Genomic DNA, 13,963 nt, shown 5'->3' on the forward strand with positions numbered 1-13,963 from the left:
TGGAATTCCTCTTTTTTGCCTTTTTTTTTTTTTGCACATCAATCCTTGTCGTGACAAAGAAATACATGGTTACAAGGAATTAAATCTTTGCTTAGGATTGGATTGGTTGATCTAAAAAGCTCTGTTTTGTTGCTTTATTTGCGGTTTTCCTTGCCATCTTTTCTAGTTTTCAAAAACCTCACGAGAGATAGAGAGGGAGCGGTGTATTTTTAATAGAGGAGACCGACAGGTTCTCGACATTGTTCTTGTAGCTCATGAATATAACATTCAAAATATACATATTTATATAGGAGAAAGTTTATATAAGCTTGCAACCTTCAAATGTACAATTAAGGTCCACCTCACAAATCCATATTAAGAGGTTATTTTGATATTAAAAAAATCTCTAAATGATCATCTCGACATCGAAATATATGAATATGGAAACAAAAAAGATTTTCGGGTCCAAAAAATAGTACATCATGCAACACATTATTTAGACAATCAATTTTCAAGAATTTCATAGGTTTATAGATCTATTTGATTTGAAGCATTTTTGGAGTTTAAAATTTTGTACTTAGAAATGAAAATGGATTCTCAATCCATCTTAAGAATTTTTTACACCAAAATTGCATTTATGATAAAATCTAGAGGTGTACGATACTTTGATCGTTTAAGGATGCCACCTTGTATAAACCACATCCTTTGCTACCAATGGCTTGGCACCTATAATGAATAGTAATATAGAGGGAATCAAATCATTAGATCTTCATCGGGTAGCTCAAAATATATATCACTATCTAAATTTTAATTTTTTTTCTAGAAATCTGATCGTGATAAAATTTTGTGTGTACTAAGAAAAATTGCGCACAAGAACAAATATGTAAAACAAATATTTTTTAAAATATAAAATGATTAAAATAACTTTGAAAATAATGGGGTAATTTGGTCATTTTAAATTCTTGAAAGTGTTTTTTTATATTTTTATATGGTACACGATGTTATCAAGTCTATATGCCCAAAATTTCATTATGATCTGATTATTAAAAAAATATTAAAATTCAAATAGTGATATGTATTTGAACTACTTGATAAAATATGAAGATTGAAATTCCACTTATATCATTATTTATTATAGGTGCAACATTTTAGTAGCTTTATATATATATATATATATAATTACCAAATTGTCTCATTTTTCTTTTCATTATTATATTTCTTTCTTTCTTTGCAATTACATGGTATTTTCCCTAGGGCAACTAGTCCTGAGTAATTATGGAGTCTATGTTTTGAGTTAAGTTGGAGCTCTCCCACATTATAGTCCTAATTTTTTTTCTTTTGTCTCTTTCTGCAACTACTTTTGCTTTAGGAGTATATCGTAGAGACATCAGTCAATTTATTCACCATCAAGAGATGGGCTGAGCTTCTATCCCAAGTTCAAGTTCATATTTTAGCTAGGTAGGGTAGGCTTTAGGCTTTCGGGCAACATCTTTGAACGCATATTTTTAGTCATGAAATAGATGGTCTAGTTGATTTGTTGCAATATATATTACTTTTAGAATTAAAATTTTAATTTGTTTTGCGCAACCATAATTTCAAGCTGAGATGATCAATTTAAAGGTTTTTCAACACTTGAATTGCAATTTTTGATGACTTGTGAGGTGGGGCTTTACTTATTTTAATTGTGTTGCAACCCAATCAAACTATTTTCATATATATATATATATATATAAAATTTAAACTTCACAACCCTTCAAATTAAATAAGGGTAATTTTGTAAATATTACTACATGACAATAGGTATTTTTGTCACCTTCATAAAGGGTAGAGTTAAAAATTTTACTAAAAGACAAAAGCACTCTACAAATAAAATTTCAGGACACTACTTTTAAAATGCCATTGTACTTTTGTAAAAATTTGACATTTGTCTTTGTTTAATGGTTAAATTGTCTATTAAAATAAATTTTTAAACAAAAAGTAATGATTTTTTTTATAAATACACCTATCACAACCCCTTCTAACTTTAAGATTTGTATTTTGAGGGGTTGTTAATTCTAGACAAACACACACACACACACACACACACATATATATATATATATATATATAGTAATGATCATATGAGACATCTATGTGTAAATGAACACCATTAAATTTAGTACAGATCTATAGAAAAGTTATCACATGGGTGTGGGAGGGTCTCATAGGATTATTATATATATATATATATATATATATATATATATATATATATATATATATATATATATATATAAGTCTTCTCAACGCCTATAGGTGAAAATAAACAGTGATTTCACCTACTCTCATCACCATCTAAAGTTTATCGCACGGTCACAATTGTCTGGTAGTATTTTACTTTACAAATATGAATGATATGAAATTTGAAACGTGTATACATTTTAGTGAGGCACACTTAATAAAAATATAAAAAATAATAATTCACAAAAAAAGGACCAAAATACCTCAAAACCTTTTCTGCGGTATTTTGGTAAAAAACAATCATGTAAAATAAATTTTTTGATATGTTTCATATATTCAACTATTTTTTATGAACACACGTTCCAAATTTCAAGTCATTCTGATTTGTAGAAAAAAAATGAAAAAGGAAATACTACTGGACAATCGTGACTGTGCAATGAACTTTGGACGGTGATAAGAGTAGGTGAAATCACTGTTCATTTTTGCTTATAGGCGTTTTGTAATATCTTACTCTCTCTCTCTCTCTCTCTCTCTCTCTCTCTCTATATATATATATATATATATATATATATATATATATATATATATATATATATATATATATATATATATATAAAAATAAATAAAAGGTTGCAACCTTAAAATGAATAAATAAAGTTGTACCTCAAAAATCCATTGAAAAAGGTTGTTTTAATGTTTAAAACCCCTCTAATTGATCATCTCGACATCGAGATGTATAAGTATGAAAAAAAAAAAAAAAAGATTTTGAGTACTAGAAATAGTGAATATTACAACACATTATATAGACCGTCCATTTTCAAGATTTTCATATGTTTATAGATCTACATGATTTTAACTATTTTTGGATTTTAAAATTTTATAATCAGATATAAAAATAGATTTTTAGATAATCCTAAGAGTTTTTTTCACCAAAACTACTTTGGAGTTGCGCCTGTTTAAGGTTGCAACCTTATAGAAACCACACCCTATTTGTGAAGGGTGGATTTATTAATTTTGTTATCTAATTTTTTAAAAAAGTTATTTTTGTGGGGCAAATTTGTAAATATTACTACACGACAAAAGATATTTTTGTCATTTCCATAAGGATCAAAATTGAAATTTTAACTAAAGGACAAGGGCGCTCTATAAACATAATTCCAAGCACTAACTTTTAAAATGCCATTGTATTTTGAGGGGGTAGTTAACTCTAGACAAACTCATATATATATATATATATATATAATCTAAACTTCACAACCCTTCAAATTACAAAAGTTCAAGATAGAGAGAGTTGTGTTCAAATTACAAAGTTAAAGATAGAGAGAGTTGAGAAAGGTGGATTTATTAATCTTGTAGTCGATTTTTTAAAAAAAGTTACTTTTGTGGGGCAATTTTGTAAATATTAATATAAGACAAATGGTACTTTTGTCATCTCTATAAAGAGTAAAATTGAAATTTTAACTAAAAGGCAAAGGTACTCTACAAATAAAGTTCTAAGACACTAACTTCCAAAATACTATTATATTTTTGTAAAAATTTAAAATTTGCCCTTATTTAATGATAAAGTTACCTATTTAAATAACTTTTAATTAAAAAGTACTCATTGTTTGATAAATACACCCATCACAACCCTTTCTAACTTGAACCTTTGTATTTTGAAGGGTTGTTAACTCTAGATAATATATATATATATATATATATTGATTATGAGGAATGATTTCATGCAACAATTTGTTTGATTCTAATTTTTAAATGTACACTCTTTTCATTCTATTGAACAATCACAAAAACAAAAAACAAAATTTGAAAATGTACCCTAGAAAGTATTATTTTAGCCCAATCAACATAAGTCGCCTATTTTGTTAAGGTGCTTACATCTAGGCCTTAAAAGGATTTTTTTCTTTTCAAAATCTATGGATAGTTTTGTTATTATTAGATGATTAATGTTAAAAGTGAAAAAAATGGTTTTGAGTTTTTAAAGGCCTAGATCTTGAAATTCATAAAATGGACGGTCTAGATTCAATGTTGGAGGGGTTTCATTTTAACCATAACTGTGATGCAAATTGAATTTTTTTTTTTTTTTTCAAAATTAACTATTGGGATGAAGAGAGGGTATGTGCAATTTTTGGGGTGATAAGAATGCTACAAACGAGATTTTCTAGAAGTGTGGTTGCATTGTATATATATATATATATATATATATATATATATGAAAAACCTAAAAAACACCTATAGGCAAAAATGCTACAATGTTTTGCCACCACCACGGACTTGCTATGTCCGTGGTGGTTTATTGAATAGACCCACAACATACGGTGGCATCCGTTGCCATTCCACATGAACTTTTTGACCGCCACAGACATACACGGACCTGGTATGTCCGTAACGGTACTGCCACGGACATGCTAGGTCCGTGGCAGTCGAGAAAAACATGTTGCCCGATTTTTTTAGATGGTGATAAGCGTATAGGCAAAAACACTGTTCATTTTCGCCCATAGGCGTTTGCATAGATGCTTCCTATATATAGGCAATGATTTCATGCAACGGTTGTATCATAATATAATGCAACCACTTTAAAAAACCATGTTAGAGACATTTGTTTGACACAGATTTTTAGATGTATACTATTTTCATTCTAAAGAACAATCATAAAAAAGAAAATTTTGGAAACACGCCCTAGAAGGTATTTTTCTAGCCCAATTAATATAAACCGTTCATTTTAGTGAGACTGTTAGATATCGGCCTCAAAAGGATTTTTTTTATTCCTAAAATTTTTGTATAGTATTATCATCATTGTTCGCAAAATTGCCCAATCTAACCGCCCGGTTAGATCGGAATTGGCCAATAGCCGGTTTCGGTTTTGGGTGGTTAGGGTGATCAACCGGCATTTAAAAAAAAAAAAAAAAAAATTATATAAGTTCTTAAAAATAAAGAATTTGTTTTGTAATGTATTTTTTAAATATTCTTTACATTATGTTAAAGATTAAAAATTGTTTCGGTCATTAATATTCACTTTTATATTTTCCCATTTTTTTAGAAAATTTTTAAAATAGCACTTGGAAAATATATAATTTAAAATTTATTTTTTCATTAATTTTCAACTTCATTTGAATGTATTTTGTTTTAATCATTCTTTATATGTTTTTCATATTTTAGTAGATTTTTTGGGTTTTTTTTTTTAGCACTTTTTGACCGCCCGGGGCTTGCCTGGTTGGAGCAATTGAATCGACCAGTTTACCGGTTAGGCTGGTTAAATCGCTTCCAGATCCATGTCCAGTTACCCGTTCCTGTTCGATTTTGCGAACACTAGTTATCATCATTAGATTAAGAATACTAAAAAAGAAAAAAATGATTTTGAATTTGACAAGACCTAGATCTTGAAATTCACCAAATGGATGGTCGAGATTTATTGTTGGAGGGTACTAATTTTGACCATATCTAAGGTGCAAATTGATTTTTTTTCCCATAAGATTGATTATGAGGATGAAGAGAATGTGTGTGCAACATTTAGAGTCATACAAATGCCAATATATATATGCACTAGACAAAAGCTCATGTCACACACACCAGGTGTGAGGTGGACCATTTTTCTTATCTAGGGTTGCCATTGTTTGTTGTTCAGTGCCAAAACTATGTGGGGTTGCTTACATCCAAATTCGGGTAGATCTTGGGAATAAATCATCTCTGATTTATGCTTCCAACTGACTAATTAAAATTGATAGAGGAAAATGAGGTCCATCGAATTATGGTATATGAGAAGATGATTTAAAAAAACAAATCTTCTCTTCACACCAGCCGGCTTGAAATCACATAAAATCCATGAAAAAACTGAGAAAGAAAATAAAAAAGAAGAAAAAATAATCTGAAAAATTAAAGAAAAAATTTACCTGGATGGGACCGGTTGGCTTGGGACAACCAGAGACTTATAGTTGAGACCCGTATCCGACCGCGGGCTGATTTACTTCTTTGCTATCTTTTTTCTTGAAGAATTTGTACCTAGGATATGTTCTTTGCAGGGCATTGTCTTCTTTTTAAATTAGGGTTTAATAGTTGTAGAGAATTAAGGTTTTGGTTTGGGGGCGAATCACCTAGGTTTTTTTTGGGTATCCTAGCTCTAGGGTTCCTCCATCCTAAAGGATTTTCTCTAATTTCTAAAGAATTTTTTTAAAATTCTAGTTATGAATTATGGGAGGCTCTAGAGGGGGGTTTTATATAGGTCTTTTGTTGGACACTTGTCCAATTGAGATAAGGACTCCCTCGAGTCGTAGAATTCTAGAAATTCCCAAAAACTATATTTTTAAAGTATATCCAAAAGTCAAGCTTAGAAGAAAAAACTCATTTTCCGGAGCACCAAGTGACATCTTTTCTAGATAGAGAGTTCTCAAAATACGTTTCAATAGTGAGAAAAACCTTAGTCACAAGGGTGGAAACAAAGAGAGCGAAAGTGCCTTTTTAGATCCAGGGAATGCGATTGTTCCATGTACTCGTTGGATAAATAGTTTTAATTATTGATCCTTAATCATAGCTGTTAAAATAGTGTTCATCAGTTGTGATTCACCTGCAATTGGATACCAACAGTGACACGGGGGTTTATGGTATAACGTCTTTGGTTTCATCACCCTGCATACAAATGTGTCCTCGCCATGTGCACTATGTAATTCCAATCACCTCTCGCGCCAATGCAAAAGAGCAAAGTGCTTGCCCCGTTGTGAATGTGCAAAATTGAGCGCCTTCCTCCTCAAATTCGCATGTACCTTCTCTACCTCTGAGTCTTAGAACACAAGTGAAAAGAATATCTTCATATTTAAACATGACTTCCCTCGTTCTATTATTTAATATGGAATAAATAACCTATAACTTTTTTCTCTATAAATAAGGCAAAACACATTTTTAATAATATTATAATACAAAATTTATATTAATTTAAAATAACGCTTATTATTTTTCAAAGCCCAATACTAGAAGAACCATGACACTAGTTAGCATGAAAATTGACGTAGTGGTCCAAAGAGACCGCAGTGTACTCGGCACAATACATAGGAATGAAGATTGAACCTGAGACATATTAATTACTATCCACAAAATAATTTGGGGTGCTCAAGTGATCCATGCATAGGTTAGGAGCATCTCTACCCGTGTGTTCCCCAAGTATAGTTGCGCGCATTCATGCTTCCCATGGAACTTCACTGCCTTTTATCCTTCCTTTATTCAAACATGACTCTCTTATGTTTCTCTCCAAAAAGTTCCACTTTATTACACTTTCGCCTTTTTCAAAATTTCCTCTTTATTACATTTTGGCCTTCTTCTTTTTTTTTGTTTTTTTTCCGGCAAAACAAAAAAAGGTAAAATATTAAAAAAAATCATTTATTTTTTTTACAAAGAGGTCACAATCAATCACTCTTGTCGCTTGGATTTTACAATACATTGGGTGATTGTAAGAGTGTCATTGAAAAGACTCAAAAGTAAGAAAAAACAAAATTCTTGAACTTCGTGACTGAGCCAAGCTCCATATCTGTGTTCCTAATCTAAATTTGACTCTTGACTGTCTCTTTGCAGTATATCATAATATTGTGGTTTTCGAGCTGAAATTTTTTGCTCATTTGAAATTGATCACAATTTGAATCAGAGTTTCGAAAACTTTGATATTATTAAATTCTGAGGTGTTATGGTAGTCCATTGCAGACTAATAAACACAAAAATGTACCCAATTAAATTCAAAATCATAGACAAAATTAAGTGCATATTATAAGATGCCATATATGTTGGGTTTATGTGGCCTTTTAAGGCCTTATGAGTGCTTGTAAAATAAAATCATATAGTAGAGCATAAACTCAGTGGGAGTGTGGTCCATCGAGGACCATACTAAGCAAATAATATTTGCTGATATCGGACTGTGCTTAACGATCTATGCTAGTCAGTTGGGAAAAACCCAAGGCACCTAGGCATAGAGAACAAATCGAGAAGGGTCTTGGGTTATCCCTTGATGAGGTCGGAGCTTATACCTGGATGAATGAGCCAAGGGACTGTGTGGCCCTTGTGCGTGATGGTGGGCCTACCGAAACATGGCCAAAATCTCAGCCATGATCCATCGCACGATATGCATATCGATAGATCGTTCGGGAAAGACAGATATTCACATTTTACGGTGAAGCGTATGCATGTGGAAGAGATATTCCTATGAGCCATAGAGTTGTAGTCGCATAAGGTATTGGTGACCTTGACTCGTCTCTAGGGGAGAACCTGTAATCCACAGACTGAGATTGCGACCTATTGGCTCATCAGCCAAACTTTGGTATCCCGCTAATGAGCCCCTACTTGGACTGTAGGTCATGAGAAACACTGGATCGGTCTGATAAAGCAAGTGTGGTATGTAATCCACAGTTGAAGGTGAAGTGCCCCATGATTGTTAATTCAATTCCTAAACTATATGGATCCATTTTCCATCATATTAATTTAATTCTATTTGTTTTATGATAGAAACTGTTTTAGAATTGTTATTTGAATTTTTATGAGTCTTTTAATATTTTATTTATTATTTTTGGACTTATAAAAATAAAAATATTGATTTTACAAAAGTATAAAATGCAAATAATATTTTAAAAATTAATTTATTAAATATCATGGGGGCTTATAATGCACATGGGCCCACACGTGCCACACATGGGTGGTACGCCCCACCTCTAGGTTATTCGCTTTGTTGTCAACTTATTCAAATTTAGAAAATGTATCTTGTGGCATGTGATCTAATAGTAGATATGGAAACGATTGACCACATCTTATCCTAAATATTGAAAGCATATCTTAACTTGACATATCTTTGTATAAGAATGAATATGCTATTTTATGAAATGAATAATATTTAAATAAGATTCAATTCATTTAAATATATTGATGGGAAAATGATTTAGGAAAATGGGGATAATGTTGATTGCCCATTTATAGAATGGATGGCTCAGATCTCTCACCATATAAGTCACCTTCATCAACAGTCCATATTCAATTTCAAGAAAGAGGAAAACTATGAGAAACCCTAATAAACCTTAAACTTAATTTTTCTTTATAAATAAGGTTGTAGCCCTTTATTCTCTTTACCTTCTCTCTCCCATAACTTTATCTCTCCTCTCTCCAATAGAGGCATGCCTCACTCTCTCTCCTTTGGATCTCTCTCCAACTTTCTCTCTCTAACCCTCTCTCCTAAAGCCCATAGAGGGGCACACCTCAACCCTAAGGTCCCACTCTTTCTCTCTCATGTCCTAAAAATACTAAAGGTTGGGAAATTAGGGTTAAGCCAATAATATTTTGGGGCTTAAATTTTGCAGAGATTTAAGGATGTATACTTAGTTTGGCTGAAACTTGCTTTTCTGGTTCGAGATTGAAGTTAGACCGTTGATCCCATGCCATCGGATGTTGGTGACTCGGTGTGGGGTATAATAAGTTCGGTTGAGGTAATCTCTTGCATTCTCTTTTGTTTCTTGCATATTTAATATTATAGTCTTTACATTCTCAAGCACAAGATTTGTGGACTTTTTTTGCTTAAAGAAAATTAGTTTAATGATATCAAAGTTTTTTTTTTTATTAACAAATTTTTATTTTCGTTGACGCAAGAATTATTGTAATAACACTACTTGTAAGTGATCTTTGCCAAAAGAAAAGAAAAAGAAAAGAAAATTGGTGAAAAGAATAAAAATAAAAAATATATATTCCTCGACAAAATCACATTAGTCTTTCTTTCCTTGGTGACAGAGCTATTGATACTTGATGTCATTAGTTATCTTTTTCTCTTTACTGAGTCTAGATCAAGCTTGAGAATGAGATATATGAAAGCTAATGACCTTTGTGGTCAAGTAATACACCCACAGCTAAGAATTATTGAAATATTCAAACATCGAAAAGACACTCTGCATAATGAACGTTCTGGGCTATTTTGAAGCAGTGATATGAAGAAGATAATGATGTATTTTTCTATTATATACTTCAATAATATTGTGTGTCTTTGAGAGTAGGATCTACCTACAAAAAGTCAGTAGGAGATCTTAAGGAAATTGAAAGCTATAGACTCATCAATAAAAGGTGTCAGTTTTGACCCTGTAAAATCCAGGAACTGTCTACTGAGTTTCATGATTTTTCCCACCAATGATATGACTTTATTTTTTGTTGAAATTTTACTGTGTTCAAACAAAAAAAAATTCATCAAGAATTTCCCTGTGGTTTAAAAGATATACGATTTATTGAATGGTGTGCAAGTGCTGTTTTTTACAACGAAAATTATTTCTATGATTTGCAAGTCAATATTTTATTTCTAATCTTAACAGAATGTTTTATGGCTCACACTAAGTTTTTAGACTTCTATTATGAGTCTAGTTTCTAATAAAATTTATTTGAGAGAGAAATATCTATGGGAAGAGAGGAATAAAAATTTTTGATTGAAGAGAGGTAATCTTGAATTTTCTGTAATTTGGTATATCCTTCATTGAAGACATGAATAACTATATTTATCAAGCCTACTTAACAAAGTGTTATAAGGCTTATGGAAATGTATGTGTTACTATTATGTGTCTACTTTTAAACAAAATTAGTTTGAAAGGGAAACTCCATAATGGTAGAGAGAAAAGACAATTTTACTAGATAGTGTTCATTCTGGAATTTTGCATTATGATTTATTTTGTGACGTGAACGTCACTTATTTATTTCTCTGAAGAAAAGTATTATTTGATATTCACACTATGATGTTATGATTTATTTTTTAATCTAGTTTTCAACACAAAAGATTTCAGGAAGAAATCTTTTGATAATTGAGAGAAACAATTTTTTTATTGAGAGGTGTTCAACCTGATTTTCAACTGAAAAATTGCATTGTGACGTAAATATCACTAAAATGAATACTCACTAAATGATATGATTTAGAGATGGAACTGAACATTATTTTATATTTTTTTAGTCTATTTTAATACTCAAAAGGATTCGAAGATTAACTCTTTATGAGTTGAGAGATATCATATTTTTATCATGGGATGCTCAAGTTCTATTCTATACTAAATTAAAAAGATGTGGCATGTTAAGGCACATCTTTGAATTCCTAATTATGGAGACCCTTTTTAGGGCTCATTTAAAAAGATTTTATAGTGTGCTTATAATTATGGTTTATTATAATAAAACTTTAGAGAGAGGTAATATAAAGTTGGCAAGATATGACACTTTATGTGAAAAGTATTCGATCTGGGAATAACAGAAAGAAAAAGAAACACAATACCTATAAAAGCATCTTTGATTCTTCGAAATAAAATGATATATAAAGAGACTTGGTGGTAGCATAGAAACGCTAAAGATCAGTAGGAAAATCAAAATTATGATATTTGAAATAATGGAATGAAGAAGAGATTTTCTTTACGATGTAAGACAGGAGAATCCACGTACCAAAGAGATCGACACTTCGTGACATGCGACTGATGACCAATATATTCTCCATCAGTTGCGTGCATTTTTAATATCACAAAAGCTTATCAAACTAGTAAAAACGATGAATCAAGAAAGCCCAGGTACCACACTATATGGTTTTGAGGTCACACATTACATGGTAAGGTCATATAAGGAAAGAGGATTCAATAACTTTGTTTAATATGCTTTGGTTATATTTTAGCTAATTGTTTTATGAATATGTATGGAGTGTATGAACATTAAGTGATAAGTGCTAAAAAATTTGAAAGAACTAGTTTTGAATACCTTGTGTTTTTGTGTCTCTTTGTACTTGAGTATGAACTACTTAAGGTAGTGATACACATGGAGATGTGATTTGATCAAGGGCTTTGAGCCCAAAGGATGAAACACGAGAGATGTGTGTGACTCATTCAAATATGTAAGTACAAAGGGAGTGTTTTGATAAAACTCGGTCTTAGTGACCATCCTCTCAATAATGTATATAATATGATGTGTTACGTGTGATGATGATTTCCTGATAAATTCTCCATAATTACAAAAAATGTTGTATTTTATCAAGGCTTTAATAGACATTATTTAGTCATGCGCTATTTTGGATAAAGTTATAAGATGGTATAAATGATTTGTTTTTGTGGCTATGAACTTGACTTGGTAGGAAATTAAAGGTGAATGCGGTAAAATGATTTATGAAGGCTAAACATGTATTTTAAAATTAAATTGGATGATTTGAAAAAAGTCTAAGTCTATGAATATGGTTTTGAGAAAACCACATAATCTTGCAAGGTCCATTAAGTCTTTATGAAAATTAATTATATAACCATTACTTGTGAATGTACATATCGGGTCAATTTTTTTTATTAAAAAGAAAAACACTGTGTCTTGGAGGTATTTATAAAAGTAGGAGAAACACTATCATGCACTGTTTGTTTTTAAATACCTATATGCCTTGACTCATGTTTCTAGTTATTTAGAATCTTCGATTACCTAAGACTTTGAACCATAAGAAATGTTGTAGGAATGCCATCATGCTAGACTTCATTGACACATATTGTGTTAATTAGATAACTTTGTTTGCATGAATTTACTACCAAGATGTCTAGTATGGTTGAACATTTGTGATTCATGAAGGTTTTTGCATATTGTGAAACCAATGGGTATTGAATTACATATTATATGAGACTTGATATGCTACCTCATGATATTTGCATAAGAATGTTGATAATGTATATATTATATGTGCAATAATTGAGTGGAAGCTGCTACAGTCCCATGTTTTTTTAACTGCTTAGATATGCAGATATACAGGTGCAAGCTATCTCACGGATCCAGAACATGCGAAATCTACATCTGGATATGTGTTCATGCTTGGGGGGGGTACAGTTTTTTGGAAATCAAAGAAACAGGCAGGATGTGACGAAATTGTCCACCATGGAGGCGGAGTACGTGGTGTGTTGTTTAGTGATCAAGGAGGCAGTATGGATTAAGAAATTCCTTAATCGACTTGACTTTCACCTCGTGCATTATGAAGCAGTAAGAATTTTCTACGATAGCACGGCGGTGATATGTGTGTCAAAAGAGCCACGATTCCATAAGAACTCCAAGCATATAAAACCATGTTTTTATCACCTGAGGAATGAGGTGAGATTGAGAAAGATCGAGATCGAGATAAATTAAATATTACAGTGGGAGCACCTGTTAGTAGTTGACGTGCCAGATGAAACAATAGATTATAATGTTCTTCACCCATGGAACCCAAATGTGTGGTGCTGGTTATATGGCTACAAAAGGGAACAACTTATTTGAAGAATTCTTTTGATCCCATAAACATACGACTCCATGCTATTAGGGTACGTGATGGTCTTATGAGACAACATGTCTATGATTCGTGATGCTATGTGAAAGATGAGTTACATCCACTTTTTGGGATGAGATCCGAGCAGCAAAGAGAAAAATATATTGCCTCTATAAATCCTTTTGTGAAAGGATTGATGGCAAAAGTCATGATTAATGTATTGAGAGAATAAGTAAAATGCTTAAGAGATATTGTAATTGGGAGAAAGAGATGGGAATGAGAGAAAGTGAGAATGTAAGACCTTCAAATGTCAAGTGAGAGATATTGGGGTTATGTGGCCTTTAAAAGCCTTATGAGTGCTTGTAAAATAAAATCATATAGTGGAACTTAAACTCAGTGGGAGTATGGTTCCTCGGGGACCATACTAAGCAAACAATATTTGCTGATACAGGAATGTGCTTGACGATCTAGGCCAGTCGGTTGGAAAAAACCCAAGGTACCTGGGCATAGAGAACAAACCGAGAAGGATCCTGGGTT

This window comes from Amborella trichopoda, chromosome 3, assembly GCF_054954075.1.
Source record: "Amborella trichopoda isolate Santa Cruz 75 chromosome 3, AtrichopodaSantaCruz75HAP2 v2.0, whole genome shotgun sequence".
NCBI lineage: Eukaryota > Viridiplantae > Streptophyta > Magnoliopsida > Amborellales > Amborellaceae > Amborella > Amborella trichopoda.